We start from the raw sequence: 17,999 nt of genomic DNA on the forward strand, positions 1-17,999 counted from the left end.
TACTGAAGCATATTGGACATAAAAGCCAAACGGCTTTTAATTAAAATTTCTTCCCTCAGCCATGTAGGGCCCAAACAATAAGCAGGAACAAAAACTCCCAGCACTTCTCTTTAACCAGAGAGAAGAATCTTTGAATTGGAGTGGAGGGCACGGATGGCAAGCTGTGCACGGCAGCGCTAGGGCACACAGTGCAGGGGGCACTCACTGGGCTCTGCTGGAACCCATCTCCATGCACTGCCCGAGCCCCGTGCCCAGCCATCATGTAGCTCCGTGTGTGCCAGGGCCACGTAGTCCTGCAGAGCATTGTGAGGGGTGGATGGAGGGAAAGAGGCCATCCAGCTTCATGCCAATTTGATTTTCATTCCCTGTAAATCAGTGCAGACGCCAAAAGAGATGGCTGGGGATGGTCCTGGCTGTTGAAAGCTGCAGGATTTGGTCATAGGGCGGGTGGGAAAGAAGATGCTGAACTGCAACTGCAGGAAGAGGAATGGGAAGCATTTGGCAGCACAGCCTCTTCCAGTGTAGCCATGAGCACGACAGCATGAACAGCTCTCTAAAAGGGCATCTTTCATTATCGGGTAGGTGTCATTCCTGATGACTAGTGTCAGTCTAAAAGCTAACTTTATGGCACAGAGGTATGGGAGGGCAGCGCTTCTTCTCTGTTTTTCTTGGGAAGGGCTGTACTAATAGTGCAGAGCTATTAATACTTGTGTTACAGCTGTGTTTCAAGCTGTTTATTGGGAATGAAAACTCCTTGAGTTTGTATGTGCCTTTTTAGTTTCGAAGGCTTTGACCTGATGTGTAGCTAGCTGGCAGATAAACTCTTCCTGCCTTTCCAGATATATTTAGACAGAAGACATCTGCTGCCATGCAGCCAAGCTGTCCTGCTGGACATGCAGTGCTGCTGGGCCATGCAGCACACACCTGCACCGCTGGGCCCGGGATTCTGTGCAGGGGCTGAGCACTCATCTCTGCTCACATTCTTGGTTTGCCATCTGGTTGCCCTTGAGATGCTTCCTCCGCTCCTGAAATGGGATTGTTTGCAGTCTGTGCCGGGGGACTGAGGGAAGGTATCTCCCCCAGGAGCATCCCTGTGCATGCCCAGGCACAGCGCAGGTGTGGCAGGCTCCTTGAAGCTCGTTAAGTGCAAATATAGAGCTCTGCTGTTCAGAGTGGTCCTCCAGAGGAAACCTGCATAAAGAAATGTTCTACAGAAATCAAGTGAGAACAGTATTTGAAATGCTAATATATCACCCTGAGGGCTTCAAGGCTGATGGGGGGAGCTGGCAGAGGGCATCACCCACACTGAGGGACTGTGGCTGTGAGTGGTGACTGGCTGTGCAGCACGAAGGGAAGGCTGGTGGGATGCAGGAGCCCATTCACCTCCCAGCATTGCTCTGTTCAGTTTTCTTCTTCATTCAGACCACCAGTTATTTCCCTGTAAGACAGCTCTCATCCACCCCAAACTGTTCATTGCTGAACAGAATCCTTAAACAAATAAACAGAAGAAAGGGCCTCAAGTTCTGAATTCTGTGCAGAATCATAGGATCATAGAATCACAACGGTTGGAGAAGACCTCTAAGATCATCCAGTCCAAACGTCCACCATTCTGCTTCCTTCTGACCACCTGTGCTGTTCCCCTGCCTTCCTCCTGTTGCATTGCCAATGAATGCTCAAGCTCAGATTGACATTCTGTCCCTTGTTTTCTGTCTACCCTTAGGATAAGCTCAATGATGCCACAGCTGCCTCACACAGGGCCCCTCCTCCAATCCTTTTGGGTTGCTTCAATTTACCTGCTGTTGGCAAAGCCATCAGGAGGGCTGCTCGTGCTGGTGCCTGCTGCACTCACAGGGCAGCGTCAGGCCCCGGCTCTGCTCAGAACCCAGCAGACCTCACTCCTGATTGAGCTTTGGGCAGCCACCGCGCTTCCCTGAGTGTCCCCGCTGCCGCTCCATCTGTCCTGGCCCTGCTCTGCCAGCTCAGCCCTTTGCACAAAGAGCTTTCAGGAGAGGCGGCTGTGACCCCGGTAACAGCTCTCCGTGGGCAGCAGCGTGTGCTCGCCATCAGAAGGAGCCAGGCTCCCGGAGCAGCACCAGCCCAGCTCCTCCCAGCACGGCAGCAGCAGGTGCCAGTACATGGCACTGCTCTGTGACATTGCCCTCTGCTGGGATTACTTGAAGATGAAGCACCGAAGAGTGATGCTCTCGTGTTGCGTAGGTGTTAATGAACCCAGTGGCTTTAATTGTCCCCCTGTACAACTCGTCCCTGGCCGCAGCACAGGGCAGCAGGAGCCACTCAGCCAGGGCACGGGAGCGGCACACAACCAGCAGGAGCTGTGTGCTGGTGGGACCCTGCGTGTGCTAACGAGTGGAGAAGCACTTTTATGCAAATTCGCAATGGTAAGGTCAGTCTCTGCTGCCAGGAAATAAGAATTACCGTTACAACTGTACTTCTGCAGAAGAAGGCACATTTCAGCCCGTGGCAGATTCACTGCAGCTGCGTAATGCTGTGCCAGCCCCTCGCTGGCTGGGTGCCATGCCAGCCCGCAGCCCTCGGCTCAGGCAGCAGCAGAAGGAACGGGCTTTGGTGCTTGTGCTCCCTCTGCATATTATACAATTACATGGGAATTAATTTTAAAAAGCGCCTTATCTTATTTGTGACTTCGGTCTCCCTCGGGGTAAGAGAAATGCTCAAACCAATTACTGTTCACCCAGGAATCGCTCCACCGGTTTCTTCCCATGTGGATACTGTTGGTTAAGTAACAGACAGGATGAGTGCTTGGGAGAGGGTGGCCGACTTCTGGTGTTTGGGTCTGGTTTGTGTAGAGTGCGTCAGTTCCATTAAAATTGCAATTACATTCCTGGTTTGGGGAACAATACGTAATGACTCATTGGTGCAAAACACTTCAGAGTCTTTAGTTTTTTCCCTGCCTTTTCCCCTTCCTTTCAGCCATGCAGTGCTGTTTGTCCCCGCTGCTTTTTCAGGCCCCGCTGTCTCTAGATGTACACGGGGTTTTATTTTCTTTAATCAAATGTGCTATTTCAGATCGCTTTATTTTCCGGACCCGTATAACTGACAGAGATGTACCGTCCGTCTCCCAGCCATCAGGATTCATGTTTGTGCTGTGAGACGTTTGCTTTTAGAGCGCTCATAAAAGCGCAGGACAAGTCAGAGCGGAGCGGTCCTGGGGCTCGGCGGCTCCATCCATCACAGCTGCCGGGGCTCAGCGTCACCGCTCATCTTCATGCCGTGGGCTTTCTGCTCGGGATACGCTTTTATCTTCGTAGCATCATGTAGAGTAGATGGAAGGCAGATTCTATTTATATGAGATCAGCGAGAAATAAACTTTTCGCCCTAAATCATATCGCTTCGAAAAAATACTAATGCCAGGAGCAGCAAGATTCATACCAGCTGATGCCTGCAGTCGATCCGCAGACGCCCTCCACTATTTTGCGATGTGATGGATGGGGCAGGGGATGCAGCAGGTGCTTCTCTCAGCCGCTGCAGCACAGGGAGGGGAGGGCTGGGGGCTGAGCTCGGGCTGTGATGCTGTGCAATGTGTGGGAATGGCTGGGCAGCGGTGCTGGGGGGCTGCAGCAGGATGGGGGGGGGCTGCTTGCAGCACAATCCGAGATACGGAGTGGGAAGGAAAAAATTCGAAGCGCTGAACCCCTGTGATTCTGAAACTTGTTTTACTGTTTCTTTCTCTTTGTTTCACCAAGGGGAAATTTATGAGATGTCACAACCCATTAATGTTGTTGATGCTGGAGGAGCAACAAGCTCCCCTGGGCTGAAAGGCTCCAAAAAATGGAAAAATAACGGAGCGGTGGAGGTGGCTGCCTGAGGCCAAACTTGTTAGCTCCGATCGCGCTGCTGTGAGGTGGGTGGGATGGGGATGGGGCTGGGGGGAAGCAGGCAGCATGCGGGGACCCAGCCATGCTCCAGGCAGCGAATGGGAAACAGCAGTGCCCATCTGAGTGGGGGAAGGTGTGTCAATTCCCAAAGCAAAGACGTGGGGAGCAGAGTTAGAGGTAGAAGTGGCACACACCGGGCTCGCCGAGCATCAGGTTGGCAGCTTTGTAAATAATTAACGTCCCTCTCAACGTGAAAAATAATATCGTTAGCACTCCCTGTGCTCCAGAGGGGTGACAGCAGTGAGGGTCAGGGGGAGAAGCGCTGCTGCACGGCTGGGGCTTCTGCAGAACTCCATCCGTGCTCTTCTGCAGCATGTGAGGGTTGTACCTGGAATGGCACAGGATTAATTGCGCAGCCAGCTGCTAATAGGCACACAAAGTAACCAGACAAATGAGGGCATGCGAGGAATCAATTTTCTTTTTTAATGCATTCAGCTCTTGGATTTGTGTGTTATGATAGACGTTAGCTGAGAGCAGATTGTTACACGCAGCAGCTAATAGAATGGCGGTCTGAAGAAGACAAATATCTTCATTATTGCATTATGGCTGTGGCACTTAGAAATGCAAAGCTATGGGTTTGGGATATAGGCTTCATTCCGATTATTTGATTGTTTTTAAATGAAACTTGAAATCTTGCAGGTAGCAAATTATTTTGCATAAGATATGCAAAGCTTCCAGCCTAGTTGTTTAGCTGTGGTTGCCCAACACATCAGGATTATTTAAGTGCATATATTTGCCTATTATATAAGGGGAAAGAATGAGTGAATGCAGAGCTAATTCTTGTAGTGCTTTAGTGCAACATATTTCCAGCTCTGGGACAGCAAAGCGGTGATCTGCCAGCACAGTTTGCCTACCTGTAGCCCTGTGACCACGTTGCTGTGGGTCGAGTGACAGCGAGTGCAGCCAGCCCCTGACCCCGCTGCTGGAAGTGCAGCTCGTGGTGTGCAGAAAACAACCCTCCAGGTACTGCCCAGTGAAGCTGTGCAGTCCTGTCCCCAAAAGCAGCACGAGAGGAAGCGGCCATGCTCAGCACTGGGGCATTGCAGCCGGAGCCCTCGGTCTGAGCCTGGCAGGCTGGCAGCTGTCCCCACGCTGTCCCCTCTCTCCGTGTTGACATTGAAATCCTGTCTTTGAACAGAAGTATTTTATACAGTTCTGCATAAAAGATACTCTTGAGGTTATTTTTGGAACAGTTTTGCAAGCTGGTTTCAAATTCAGCAGCACGCTAAAGGGCTCCGAGCCATGACTTTGCCTTGAGCCTGAATTAAATACATTTTCAATTCATAAGTACAAAACAAGTGCATGTCCTCACGTCACTCACAGGCTGTCACAACGCTTCCACCGGCGCTTGAAAGCAAAGACCTCCAGGTGTGTGGATGTGAACAAAGGGAGCGTGCAGCGTGTCCCGTGCTGGCTGCGTGGCAGTAAAGGACACTTGGAGTTGTGGTACACATGGATGAGAAATGCAGCAGTAGAGCAATTAACTCGCTTAAGTATTTCGGAGTTATGTACCGTGACATTCTAATGATGCATCTGTGAAAGTTTGGTACCGAGCCCGTTCCTTTGCTGGTTTCACTCGAGCGGCTCTGGGCTGCAGCGCTGGGTCTGTTGAAAGCAGATTTGTGCAGTGGGACTTGGGCTGGGACACCAGCACCTGCTGCACACCAGGTTGTTGGTCAGCAGTAACTAGGAGTCAGGGATCTGTGAGACCTGTGCTGTTCCAGCCCTGTCCTGCTGTGCAGAAAGCCACCAGGGTCCCTGCATGGGACTCCAGGGCTGTGCGCTGTGTGATTTCCCATTTGTGTTGTAGAGGGGGAAGAGGAATTCACTTACAAACCTAATACCCCTACTGTGAAGTCTGCCTTGGGATAGAAAGATTCGACTGTGGGTTTATATCTTGGAGGAAAAAGCATCCAAATGACTTTTCTCTCCGCTGTTCCCACTGAAATGAAACTCCTCGCTGTAATACTACTGCAGTGTTTCTTTATGCCAGTAATAAATCAGACCGCCTCGGCATCATTTCTGCTGGCCACGACCAATGATTCACATTAGGGAAGCAGTTCTGGTGCCGGCAGACCTGAAGGATGCTGATGCTCCCAAAGAGCAGCGTGGAGGCAGCTCAGCCCCGTGCTGGGACCTCCTCATCCCAGCTCCTGCACCGTAGATCCCCGCAGCTCTGAGTGCATCCGAGCATCTCCTCGTTGGAGCTGAGCACGAGGGCACGCAGCCAGAGAAGGAACTCCTGTCAGAGGAAGTGGCAATTAAATTGTGTGGGGCTGTTCTGGGCAGCCAGGGGGAGTTCTGCATGGCAGCGCGAGTTGTTCTCGCTGTGTGTTCGGAAACACACGGAGCAGAACTACTGCGCAGACGGGAAGAAGAAGCTGAAGTGAGACGCGAGCTGTAACCTTACTGCTAGGAACTCCCCTGGGGGTACCACAACCACTGGCGAGCTCATATGGGCCGGGATCGGGCAGCCCTCCCCTCCCTGAAGCCCCAGCAGTGGCACAGAGCTGTGCCAGGCGCTGCACAGCCCCCAGCACCGTGCTGCCCGCCCGCCCAGCGCGGTGATGGATCCACTGCCACCCCACAACGTGTCTCCAGGGAGCTCAGCACTGCGCGTGCATTTCCCTGGGGTCCCATTGACACAAGCTGAGCTGTCTCAAGCAGGAGAGGAGCCCAGCACCAAAGAGAGAAAGCAGGGAGCTATTGTGTTGTGCTGGAAGTGCATCATCCCCCCAGTGCCCTGAGGCTGGAAGCTTTCCCAACAGACGGAGCGCGGTGGAGGCTCTGCTCGGTGCAGCACATCCAGGCGCGCTGTGCGCTCCGTGCTCACCAAGCTCAGCATTTATCGCGGCAATTACGCATGTGCTTCCCGTCAGCACTGTCCTTGAAGGGCGTTCTTGCTGCTGACACCTTCATTTGTTTGCGGTGGGAGATGTGACCGACGGCTCTGGGGGCACGCAAGCCTCCTCCAGCACCCGGAGAGCCGATGGTTGCATTACTGAGACAGCAATCCGCAGCGCTGTGCTTCGTTAGTACCTCTGTGTGTGCTCACACTGCTGCTGATTTCTGTCTGTGTTTTGTTCGGAGGTCCCCCATGTCAGAACACACACCTGTGTTTTTCACACTTTGAACCTCGCTCAGATACCCCCCCAAGCAAACTTCCATCAGGACACTCCCTGCAATCAATAGCAGCTTTATCACCAGCAGCAACGTTTGCGCTGCAGCAGCCCCTGGTTAAGTGCAGAGATCTCTTGTCTATCGTGCACCCATCTATCATGGGTCTGTCTGCCTTAGGAGCCACTGCTCACATTGCTCAGAGGCAGAGCAGGGAAATAACCGATTTATTTTGAGAGTGAAAATAATTCTCCATGTGGCTAGACCCGAGGCGCTTGGGGATCCTTTGGAAACGAAGCAGAGGGGTAATTCCCAGTGTTGTTTAGCAGAAGGGTTTGACTCGGCCGCCTCCTTGCTTCCAAGCAGTTGTTTTCGTTCCCCTAAGCACTGCTGCTGCTGCTGCTCCAGGAGAGTGCTGTGGGGGTGACAAGGTGGGCGTGCATTGTGGGGGGGGGCAGTGCTGCACTGACAGCTGAGCACTGCTCCGAAATGGAGAACACGTGTAACCTCTTCATGGAGCACAGGACCGACTCCCTCGTCGCTTGCAGCAGTGCAAGTGGGCAGCAGTCGCTGTGCAGAGAGCAGGAACAGCAGCGTGCACAGAAGGAAAGCTTTTAAGCGAGCTGCACAGGCAGCAGCAGCCTGCTGGGTGCATGCAGTGGGTGTAGGTCTGGGGAGCTGGACATGCAGATGTGTAATTGGCTGCAGCAGTAACTGTTTGCATATGTAAATCTGCTATTTGGGTCTTCCCTGGGGCTTCAGGTCGAGATATTTTCCAGTGGAGCGCTGATAACTGCTTCATCCACGCTCCAATCTGAATACTGGCAATGGAAGTTATGGGGGGTGCACAGCCTAGGACTGGTATACAAACGATGCAAATAACTAACACTGCAAATGGAGCTCCATCAGAATGGACCAATTAGACATCGCACTGGTAAGTTAGCCACTTGGTTTCCACTCACATATGCTCTAGCATGCCCTGCAGCCATTAACCTGGGAAAACCCTCATCGGAGCTGCTCTGCATGGAGCTGTGCTGCCCTTCACCCCAGCAGGGCTCTCACAGAGGCAAAATGGGGAGGTCAGTGCTCCCCCCTTCTGCCCTGAGCCTTCTCCCAGCAGAAATGTCACCTCAACGTGCAAAGTCATCCCAAGAACCCCTGTTCCTGCCGCAGCTGCGTCCCCAGCTCACACCTTCGTATGACCAATGAACCATCGTAGCTTGAAATCAAAATTAATTAAACCTTGTTTACCATTTTGAATTACTGAGCTAATGAATATCGTACCTCTGAGGCATCCATCTTGGTCAAATACGCCGTGCCTCGCAGCTGTTGTTTTGCTGCAGATTAGATTTGCTCTTGTTTCTATGAAGACGTCTACAAAGCAATAAGCCCCGCACTTATCCGACTCAAAAAATAATTATAAAATCTTTATTAGCTTCCAAGGTTTCCTACCTCTCGCTTGGCAATAAAAGTTGATTTGTTCCATAGCTGCCTGATGGAATACTTGGGTGCTGGCTATTACTTACATCTAATGACTCTTCCTAAAAGACATTACTCTTGTCTCCTGTGAGCAAACACGCGGGTTTGTGGAATCACACACCATTCACTCCTTTAGAAATGCAATCTCTGCTGTTATACGTTACCTGCACTCCTGTTACCCGAAGGCGAGGAGCCTTGCTCCCTTTAATCCGGAACACAGCAATTCCCTGCACTCTTGTGTTCAATTTAAGAATCAATAAAGCACAAACATGGCTAATTACCCTAAAATATTTTGCAAAATCAGAAGTCAGATTAGATCTTGCTTAAGCATCAAATGGAAATTGTAATGTCCTCCAGAATTGATAGGTTACCCACAGGTCCCGAGATTTTTCACTTACATGCTTGATCATACATTATAATGAAGGTTTGTAATAACATTAAAATCTTCCCGGCTGCATTTTCTGTATAATTTACTTTTTCCCCCCCTCTCTGTACCAGAGAGATTTAAATTTAATTACTTGGAAAATAATGCACAGCTGCTTTTCTTGTCCTGTACTCCGAATTTACTTGCTGATGAACATCAGCCTGAAACATTTTGACTAATTACAGTCCGCCTAGAACCTCTTCAGCTGCACTGTAATGCCTCCAAAGACGGGGGGATTGCCATGGGGGGGGGCTGTTGGTGTCACCTCCCCTGGGCTGACACCGACCCCTGCCCCATGGCGGTCCCCACAATGAAGCAGCACCAGCCCCGGGGTGACATGGGGAGGGCACCCAGTGCCCCCACCCCGTGCGAGGGGACCCCTCCCCGCTGGCTCTGCGCAGAGCTGCTCACCCAATGGTTTGGTGGAACTGCGTCAAGCTCCATCTATACTCTATGATCACTCAAATTCTAGGCACCGGTCTCCACAAAGGTATTTAACGCAATGGAACCGACCCACTGAACAGTTCACTCCGATCACTTCCCCGTACCCCGCGTGCCCGCCTGCCCTCATTAGGTGATGTCACTGTGCCCCAGCCTCCATGCCCTGAGCACTGCAGGGCCCCTGTGCTCCCGCAGCCCATCTGCTGGCCCAGCACTGCTGGTGGTGTCACCTGGACGGCACGAGCTCAGCTCCCCTCTGCAACCCGCGCTTCTCCCCTCGGATGTTCTGCCTGCTTCTGCTTGACATCATTAATCAGAAAACCATATGGCACCATGCAGTGCCCGTGGTCCCTTCGGTGTCCCTGCATGCGGCATGTGACGTAAAAATGCTAATTATTTAAATCTAATACGCTGCTAATAAAGGGACAGTGAGTTCGGCTGTGCGGTGTAACCCTCCCCAGGGATCTCCTGTGGCCGCCATGCCCAGTGCCCTCCAGTGGCCCCAGGACATGGGGCTGGGGGTCAGCAGCGTGGTGAGCCCCTGTCCCGGCAGTGCAAACAAGCTCTCGTCCTGCACACAGATAATGAGAAGTGAAGATGTCACTAAATGGCTCCATGGACACTCACTTCCAGCCATGGCTGCAGTCTGCAGTGCTGGGAATTTATGGGGTAGCTCAGCTCACCGCTAAAATTTTAGTGTGCCGCTCTCTTCCATGAAAGCACCAGGGAAGCGGAGCAGCAGCGGCACAGGGGCACGGGCTCCCTGCACCCAGCCCTGCCCAGCACCACGACCTGCAGCCCCGGCACAGCCTTATTTTCAGGGCGCTCCATTCACGTCAGCGAGCACCTGAGCGTGAGTGGAACTCATCACGTTGCTGCCAGCCCTGGGGAGCGTGAGGGCTGTGATTCACATCTCCTCGGCGTTGGCTCTGACTGCAATTAGTGCAGCCCGATTATCAGCTGATGAGTTGCAGCCCGCTCTTCCATCCCAGCGTGCAGCCCCACAGCTCCCAGGGCCAAAGCTGCAGCCACAGGGCATCCTGCTGTCACCCTCAGTGCTGCTCCCAGAGCCCAGTGCTGTAAGCCCCGTCCAGCACACACCGTGCAGCTGCGGAGATAACTGGCCGCCTGCTGCCTTCCCCCAGTGACCCTCATTTCCACTTCCCTCTGTCCCTTAATTGCTTCGTTCTCCTCCCAGCTCTCAGCCCGTCAAACCCCGCGCTTCTGCTCCATACATCACAGGCCGCTCCGGCTCTTGAAAGATTTGCTTGAATGCCTTTTGCTGCTTTTGTATTGGAAATGTATGCAAAATTCATAAACAAAAAAAAAGTCCTGGGCAGAAATCTCACTTCTTTTTTTTTTTTTTCTTCTAAAAATATTCAGAAGAGAGACTTGTGGAACATCAGGAATAATGAGCCAATCCAGCTAAACTTCAACAGCGAGGAGAAAAAAGGAACCTCTTGAGAACGGCAGATTGAGAAATGACTGCATTAAATACAAAAAGGGATCCTACAAAACTGATTCCGTCCCTGCACGGAGCCGTGGGGTGGGGGCAGGGAGCTGGGCATGGCTGGGAGCTGGGCATGGCTCAGCATGGAGGGCGCCTGCTGCTACTCATGTGTTCATGAGAACGTGTTGTTGGCCTGGCATACGGCAGGAATGGCTTATTCGTTATATACCACGTCTCATGGCTAATTGTTTTGCACCTATCTGAAGTGGGGGAGGTGGCCCCGCTGCAGACCACTGGGGTTTGGCAGCTGCAGGTCCTGTTCCTGTATCGTTATGGGTCAGCTGGGAGCAGACTTTGAATATCAGGAGATGCAGACAGGCACCGAATGGGGTTCCCAGAAGCTCCGGTGCACATTGATCTCGCACCTCCCTGCAGCTCTCAGGGCTCGGGCACACGCAGGGATCCATCCCTGGGATCCGTGCGGCAGCGCATCCCAGCACAGCTTCCACTGGAGAGCCCTCAGCCAACATAAATCACCGCCACCGGTGGAGCTGTGCTGATTTGCACCGCTCACAGACTTTAAATTAAAATTTAATTGAAAACTTAAGCTGTCATTAGTTTTCAATGAATGGCTTTTGCAGGAATGCAGCCGCTCTGCACCCGCTGGGTCTCTGGTGCAGCAGGGACACGTCACAGCACCACGGCTGCTGTGCTCTGATCCCCACCTCTACCTTCCCCTTCAGCACCGTCTGCTGGCACGTTCCCTGCGATCCCTCTATTGGAAGATGGGTGATTTCCATGCAAATCTCATTAGTTACCTTCATCCCCTAGTCTACAGTGTAATTGACTTTCTGGGACCTTGACTGGATCGTGGCTTCCCCAGCTGGCCTTCTGTTAGACTGCATCTTCCATTCAGTGTTGCCCTGGAAATGAAAGCAAAGAGCAACAATTTACAAGATAAGTGTGTATACCTCTGTGTGCGTGCACCTGTGCATGAGGTCCAACACAAATACATATGCATACAGCAGTGTATTTATTTTAACCCCGTAACAAATTGATCTTGAGCCTGGACAAGGACTCCCGCGTGCCACTGGCAGCAGGCAGATTGCTCACCTGGATTTCTCTGGGAAGCAGCTGCATTCAGGAGAATTCCTGCGTGCAGGTAACACCACGTAACACCAGGTCTGCTCCCCCCCCCAAGGATGCTTCATTCCGTACCCATGTGATTTCCTTCCCCATCGCTTAACCCCAAATTAAAATCCTCGTGGTAAAACTTCGGTCTCTGCATAGTATGGAGGTGTGCTTGAGGAAGAGCCCTTCCCGTAACCAGCTGACTCCGTTAGCGGGGCAGTGGGCGCTCAGCTCCCTCCGTTCAGCACCGTCCCTGCTCTGCAAATGAAGAGAAGTGCTCTGGGCACACAGGGCACAGGAGGGGGCACAGGACATCTTCTGAGTAATGTATGGAAAGCACAAATCTCATTAAGCCGTAATCACCGACGTGTCAGGGAATCGCGGGTGCGGCAGCTACAGTGCAGCTCAGTGGGCACTACAGACACAGCACCGGAGCCAGGGGCATGTGTTGTTCCTGGTGTGTGAGAAGGCCGAAAGCTCCTGGAATTCCCCCAGCTGGCTGGGGTTCAATGGACCATTCAATAAAACGAATGACCCAGACCACCCGTGCGTGAGCTGTTACGCTCTCCAAGCACTGAGTGTCTGCAATTACGCAGAGCAGCGCTGTGCCCCACGGCCGCCCTCCTGGAGGCATCCACACGGCTGAACCCTGCTCATACTAACCACCCCGAGCTGATCTGCAGCTCAGACTCCCGGTTCTGACCCAAACACTCCCGTTAGACCTCGAGCCATTACAGATAATCAATTTGCATTAAAGGTCTGCAGTTCTCAGCAGTCAGTTTGCTCCTTTGCCTGCGAAGTTTTCCTGGGCCCCTCTGCAGGGTGACCCTGTGCTGGCGAGCTGAGTGTGCAGTGAGGGGCTCTGCCCTTGGGAGGGGGGAACAGAGCAGTGAGCAGCTGAGGGGGGGGGCACAGATTTCCCCGTCCAGCAGGTAGGGATGCAAGGAGAAAATTCAAATTGATCAAAAAATTAAACATTCATAGGACATTATTCATTAAGATTCATCTTGCCAAGTGGGTGAAATGAGGCAAGGGAAGAAATTAGCTTGCTCGAGAGTGTCAAAGTGATTATGTGATTAAATTGCAATTTATAATTTCTCCTTCAAAAAATGTTACTCCTTGATTTGTGTTCCTGCCCCTCTCTAATTTTTCATGGAGTCTCTGTTGTGTGTGTGATCAGTCGGAGCAGTGATGTCTGAACGAAAAGCACTCCCATCTGCAGGCGTGCATGGGGCCAGCAGGCCCTGTGCGGTGCCCCCCAGCCCCCAGGGATGCCTTCTTCCTCCTGATCAACATTTTGTGCTGTATGCTGGTGGCTGGAAATACACGGATGCAATCTTAAGTCGTGCTGCTTTGCAGAAAGCACAGTGCTTCCGTGGCTGATGGGCTGAGGCAGCCCACGGGCAGGCATGGCTTCACAGCGCTGTCACTTGGTCTATTTGTTGGCTTCCTGGTTTATTTGGAAACACATTTATACCACAGCAAAGCCCTGAGATGGCTTCTGGCTGCAGCAAAGTGGGAACCCACAGCCCCACAGTGGCTGAGCATCCCCCAGTGCTGCTGGGTACAGATGGCAGAGTGACGGGGATGGCACAGTGTGGCCGTGGTCGTGTCCCTGGGGTGTGTGGCCTGCACAGGGCTGGGGGGACACAGGACAATGCAGGCCTGGCCCCAGCTAATAGCACTGCTCCTGTAATTGCTGTTATTTAATCATTATGCTGAGTCCCAGGAGCATCCCACGCCTGTTGCCATCCGTTGAGCCCCGACAGAGGGATGTGTTTTCTGAAGGAGTCTGCGCCCCAGTGCACGTGCCACATCTGAGGGCACAGCCATAAGGAAAGCCACCACTGCTGGCCTGCGTGCTGCATCCTGGGGCTGGGGGTATGGCAAAGTCAGAAGCAGAGCATGGGGAAGGCGCAGAGCTCAGGGAACTCAGCCCGATTACACTGCTCTGCATCAGTTTACTCAGTAGTTTCTGCTTCACTTGCAAGACATCGTTATAACTACTTGGCACTGGCAAGCCATTATTCAGAGGTTCTGGGCTGGGGGAGCAGAAGACACGGTTGTCTCATAAGCCTAATGAGCCATATTGATTACCAGAGGATAAGGACAGAGCTATAAACAGCCCGTATTCTTTATTTGTCTCGTTGTTAGATCTGTATTTGCAGCCTGGACCTGACAGTGAGTTATGGGGGCTGAGCGCCGTTACGCTGCTTCTCGGATAACGCCAACTTTAGCATACGCATCGCCTTCGCTTGTAACCAAAATCAATAACGGATGGAAAGTGAATGTAGCTCCCTCAGCCAGCCCCGCTCACACAGCAGCCCTCGCTGCCCCACATTTCAGTGGTCTCATGTGCAATGCACCACAGGGCCCTCAGGCTCTGAGACCAGCACTGCAGGAGGAGCAGTCCCCCTGCACCCTCAGCCATGGCCACGCATGGCCCCGCCACCAGCTGCAGGTCCTAACCCTGGGCAGTGCTGTGCGGGGCTGCCCGGGCCCTGCAGCGGAACTGGGATGTTCCCTGAGATGAGAGAGGGGATTTCTCCAGCTCCCGGAGATGCTGCGTTGTGTTCTGTAGCTGGCACGCAGTTAGTGCTGTCACGGCTTGCAGTCAGGTTAATCCCACGCTTGAGATGCGCTTCATCTGGAAGTGGGTATATTTGATCACGCAGAGAAAGAAAAAGAATTAAATAGGAGCCTCGCGCAAATCAGAAATTACGCAAACCACCTTACACACGAGCCTGCTGAAGTTTGTGCTTGCTATCCCATCTCACGTTGCTGGAATGCCAATCCCGAAGCACTCTGCTGAGTGTGAGCAATGCCTCCGTGCACTCACGGCAGCCACCGCTCAGCGGAGCATCCGGAGCAGCGCGTGGTGCTGCAGAGCCCCGGCACAGCGCTTTCTTTCTGCCCCATTGATCCCCATTAGGAAAGCCCTGGGCGCAGCGCTGCCCGCTGAGAGCAGCACATTAACATAACAGCAGAGCTGGCACACGAGCAGCTGCCCAACGCCAAGAGAGGCAGAGCCGGAGCTGCGGGGCTTTGGCTGCTGCATGGGCAGCATGGAGAGCTCGGGAACACAGCGGTGACAGACACGGCAACGGCCAAAGGGTTTCTGCGGGAAGAGGATGCCCTGAGCATGAGCCTGGGCACAGAGTGCCACTGCCCATGCAGTTGTGCAGGTGCTCAAGCCCTATTTTTCACCAAAAATACAACGAAGCGTGGAAGATGCCAGCTGCTGTCCTGCACAGAAGGAAACAAACACCTCCGTGTCTGCATGGCAACTGAGGCTGCGAAGTGAGCGCTCCTGTGCCGGGTGTGTCGTTGTGCTTCCACGTGGCTTAGCATTAGCATATTGTTTTCCTTCCACGGGAGATGCCGAGCGTTGTGCTCAGCAGCTGCAGGAGGGATTTCTGCTCACAGCCGAAGTGGGACAGAGTGCAGAGTGCTGTGTGCCCCCCACACCGGGGGGGGATGCTGACCCCATAGCTGCAGCCCCTGACACTGTTTTTGCCCCTCAAACCTCAGGATCCACAGGTCTGGGCTCCAAATCCAATCTCTGGCTGAAGTGAATGCTTCACCTCCTTGGCAGGGCTCAGTCCAGAGCCAGCTCCCGGCCTGCAGAGCATCCCCATCCCCAGGCAGGCTGGCAGTCCTGCGCAGAGCTGTGCAGTGGCTGAGCTGCAGTTCGTTGCTTCCTTCTGCGTGCCTGCGTGTTAGCTTTAGTGCTGCTAGGGGTACTGTGCTGTGGTGTGATTAATCAAGTGTCGGGATGCTTACAGCCCTGTATAGACAACTTTTATTAACTGCTATTTAAATGGAGATAGCTTTGGTGCTGTAATGGGTCCAGCCAAGCCTTCCCAAACCAGCTCTGAGCTGTGCAGGGAGCCTGGCAGAGCCATCCTGAGTGCGGATCTCGCAGAGCGAGGGCTTTTTCGCCTACTTTAAATGCAGGAAGAGATGCTCTGAGGCTTCAGACAGTAATGTAAAATAATAAATGAGTTTCCAGGAGGGAGAAATAAAACAAACCTAACTGGCCTGCAGGAGCGCGGGGCTCAGCGCTCCCTGCTGCTCCAGGCATAGCGGGGGTGCAGCTGGAGATGGTGCCGTGCTGAGCTGTGCCATGCTGTGCTGTGCCACGCTGTGCTGTGCCACGCTGTGCTGTGCCAGGTTGAGCTGTGCCATATTGAGCTGTGCCATGCTGTGCCATGCCACAATAAGCTGTGCCATGCTGGGCCACACTGTGCTGTGCCGTGCTGAGCTGTGCCACAGTAAGCTGTGCCATGCTGTGCCACGTTGTGCTGTGCCACACTGAGCTGTGCCACACTGTGCCGTGCCATGTTGAGCTGTGCCACACTGTGCAGTGCTGTACCATGCTGAGCTGTGCCATGCTGTGCCATGCTCTGCCACGTTGTGCTGTGCCATGTTGAGCTGTGCCACGTTGAGCTGTGCCATGCTGTGCCACACTGTGCTGTGCCACTCTGTGCTGTGCCATGTTGAGCTGTGCTACACTGAGCTGTGCTGTACCATGCTGAACTGTGCTGTGCCGTGTTGAGCTGTGCCATGTCGTGCCACGCTGTGCCACACTGTGCTGTGCCACTCTGTGCCATGCCATGCTGTGCTGTGCCATGCTGTACCATGCTGTGCCACACTGTGCTGTGCCATGCTGTGCCACATTGTGCTGTGCCACACTGTGCCGTGCTGTGCCACGTTGTGCTGTGCTGTGCCACACTGTGCTGTGCCACACTGTGCTGTGCCACGTTGAGCTGTGCCATGCTGTGCCACACTGTGCTGTGCCACTCTGTGCCGTGCCATGCTGTGCCGTGCTGTGCCATGTTGAGCTATGCTACACTGAGCTGTGCTGTACCATGCTGAACTGTGCTGTGCTGTGCCATGTTGAGCTGTGCCATGTCGTGCCACGCTGTGCCACACTGTGCTGTGCCATGCCATGCTGTGCTGTGCCATGCTGTACCATCCTGTGCCACAATGAGCTGTGCCATGCTGTGCCATGCTGTGCTGTGCCACAATGAGCTGTGCCATGCTGTGCTGTGCCATGCTGAGACGTGCCACGCTGTGCTATGCTGAGCTATGCCACGAGCTGTGCTGTGCTGTGCCATGCTGTGCCATATTGTGATGTGCCACAATGAGTTGTGCCATGTTGTGCCATGCTGTGCCACCCTGAGCTGTGCCGTGCCATATTGAGCTGTGCCACCCTGAGCTGTGCCATACTGAGCTGTGCTGTGCCATATTGAGCTGTGCCACCCTGAGCTGTGCCATACTGAGCTGTGCTGTGCCATATTGAGCTGTGCCACCCTGAGCTGTGCCATACTGAGCTGTGCTGTGCCGCACAGTGCCATGCAGTCAGGCTGGGATGGCATTTGGGGTGTAGCTACTCTGCATGCAGGAACACCAGAATGCTAATGCATTTCTCTCCAGTGTTCTGTACTGTTTGTCTTACGTACACCAGGTAGAAGGTCTAACATTGCACAATCTGTAATTGGACGTGGAGATAAGCTCAGATTTACGAGCAGAGATAAGCTCTTCTGCTGCAGTCCTCCACCTGCTGTTATCTCAAAGCCAGTCCCGACACGGTTGTCCTGAGCGGCTCATTGACACGGCACTGGGAACTCACACAAACTGTCACTATCCAGCTCCCAGAAATGGAACAAACGAGGCCCAGGCGTTCCAAAACGCAGGGCCCGTGCCTGCTGAGGAACGCGTTCGGGCGGAGCTGCAGCGCCGGGCGGCGGCCGCGGGGGGGCGCCCCGGAGCCGCGCTCAGCGCCGGGCTGGGAACCGCGCCGAGAGCGCCGCGGGGGGGCGCTGTGGGGACGCCGGGAGGGGGCGGAGCTCGGCCGAGAGTCCCGGGCAGCGCCCTCGCCCGGAGCGGTCCCGTCCCCCGCCCGCGCCGGAAGTGACGCGCCAATCACGGCCGCCCGCTCTGTCCGCCGCCGCCGCCGCGAACAAAAGGGATTTCAGCCCCCGCCCCGCCCCCCGCGCCCCGGTCCAGCCGTCTGATTGGCCGCCCCCGCCGCCGCCGG

At 53.8% G+C, this 17,999-nt stretch overlaps 1 long non-coding RNA gene across 1 annotated transcript in view; it reads left to right on the forward strand.

Moving 5' to 3' along the window:
* LOC110388175 overlaps positions 1-12,857 on the forward strand; it is a 152,817-nt gene extending 139,960 nt beyond the window's left edge. The window contains exons 3-4 of the long non-coding RNA XR_002432814.1: positions 7,794-7,965; positions 10,759-12,857. This is a non-coding gene — a long non-coding RNA (uncharacterized LOC110388175). The remainder of the gene's footprint in view (positions 1-7,793; positions 7,966-10,758) is intronic.

Source organism: Numida meleagris, chromosome 25, assembly GCF_002078875.1.
Source record: "Numida meleagris isolate 19003 breed g44 Domestic line chromosome 25, NumMel1.0, whole genome shotgun sequence".
NCBI lineage: Eukaryota > Metazoa > Chordata > Aves > Galliformes > Numididae > Numida > Numida meleagris.